The sequence below is a fragment of the Bos grunniens genome, chromosome 13, assembly GCF_055505025.1.
Source record: "Bos grunniens cultivar Pamir isolate PY7600 chromosome 13, Bosgru_T2T1.0, whole genome shotgun sequence".
In the NCBI taxonomy this organism is placed as follows: domain Eukaryota; kingdom Metazoa; phylum Chordata; class Mammalia; order Artiodactyla; family Bovidae; genus Bos; species Bos grunniens.
Window position 1 is genome coordinate 6280246 of NC_141177.1, and position 1924 is coordinate 6282169.

Genomic DNA, 1924 nt, shown 5'->3' on the forward strand with positions numbered 1-1924 from the left:
GCTGTACAGTCCAAGGAGTTGCAAAGAGTCGGACACGACTGAGCGACTCTCACTTTCACTTTCATATTTGATTTACAATGTTGTGTTAGCTTCAGGTGTACAGCAAAGTGATTTATGTATATATATATATTTTTTCAGATTCTCTTCCATTGTAAGTAATTACAAGATATTGAATATAGTTCCCTGTGCTATACAGTAGGTCCTTTTTTTGTTTGGTTTGTTTTATTTTTGCTGCAAAAAGCTTTATTGTTTCCATTTGGTCCAAGGCTTGAGAGAGGGCTCCAGGGTGTTAAAAAGCTGCCTAGTGGCTGCAGAGAGGGGCTTCAGGCAGCCCTGATGTTAGGTGGGTTCTTCAATGGCCACTGGTCTCCAGAAGCTCCTAGTCGTGCTTGAGGGTGAGCCTTTCGAAGAGATACTCGCCCAACCCAGCCTGGGGGCCAGCCAGCCTGCGGAGGTTGGTCAGGTGGTCACCCATCTTCTTGATGAGTTTCACTTCCTCATCTAGGAAGTGGTTCTCCAGGAAGTCACAGATGTGGGGGTCTCCGCGGGCAGAAGCCAGGCCATGCAGATCCAACAGGGCTTGACTCAGGTTCTTCTCTACGAGAAGGGCGGCTTCCATAGCGTCCTGGGTTTTACCCCACTCATCTTGAGATGGCTTCTGTACATCCAGAAAGAGGGCGCGGCCGCCATACTGGTTTTGCAGTTTCAAGAGTCACTCCGCGCCCTCGTGCTTCTCCTTGGCCAATTCGCGGAAAAAGTGACCCACACCCTCCAGGGCCACATCGTCGCGGTCGAAATAGAAGCCCAGACAGAGGGAAGTGTAGGAGGCCCGCAGTTGCATGTTAACCAGGTGGTTGACAGCCGCCTCCACCTCGGTAGAATAATTCCCACGAATCTGGGAGCTCATGATTGGTCGGTAATAATAAGGAGTTAAAAAATGGTGGCTGGTCCCGGTGATCGCGGACAGCTCAGTGGCTGACTCTGGAGGTTGCGACTGGAAAAAAGGTTGGACGGTGGTCGGAGGCTGGAGCAAGGGGCATCCCTGGGTCTGTTCCGTCCAAGCACTGTTGAAGCAAGAGACAGATCCGCGGGGCCAACGAGCCCACTTCCTATACAGTAGGTCCTTGTTGTTTAATGTTTTATATACAGTAATGTGTATATGTTAATCCCAAACTCCTAAATTATCCCTTCTTCCCCTTTCCTTTCCCTTTGATAACTCTAAGTTTATTACTTCATTTAGGATGATAATCTCTAGGTTCATCCATGTTGCTGCAAATGGCATTATATCATTCTTTTTAATGGCTAATATTCCTGTGTGTGTGTGTGTGTGTGTGTGTATACCACACCTTCTTTACCCAGCTTCCCCAGTGGCTCAGTAGTAAAAGAATCCACCTGCAGGAGACACTCAGGGGACCCAGGTTCAATCCCTGGGTTGGAAGGAATTGGAGAAGGAAATGGCAACCTGCTCCAGTATTCTTGCTTGGGAAATCTCGTGGACAGAGGAGCCTGCTAGGCTACAGTCCGTGGGGTTTCAAAGAGTCAGACCCGACTGAGCGACTAAACAACAAACAAACAACATACCACATCTTCTTTATCCATTCAACTGTTGACACTTAGGTTGCTTCCATGTCTTGGCTATTACAGATCATGCTGCTATGATCATTGGGGTGTATGTATCTTTTTGAATGAGAATTTTTGTCTTTTCTGGATATATGCCCAGGAGTGGGACTGCTGGATGGTGTGGTAATTCTGTCTTTAGTTTTTTAAAGGAACCTCCATACTGTTCTCCACACCCTCTCCAGCATTTATGAACTGGTGACTTTTAAAGGTGTGTATTAAAGTGGAAAAATGAAGGCACAAACCACGAGGGCTTACTGGCCCAGCCTTGGCATCTGCTCACTTCCTCTCATATTTTCTCTGCTAG

At 47.3% G+C, this 1924-nt stretch overlaps 1 pseudogene across 1 annotated transcript; it reads right to left on the reverse strand.

The window, feature by feature from the left end:
* Positions 1–305: 305 nt before the first annotated feature.
* LOC147360046 (ferritin light chain pseudogene) lies at positions 306–1107 on the reverse strand (annotated as a pseudogene). Its single transcript, XR_015138927.1, has one exon. The product of XR_015138927.1 is annotated as a ferritin light chain pseudogene (transcript).
* Between the last annotated feature and the right edge of the window lie 817 nt (positions 1108–1924).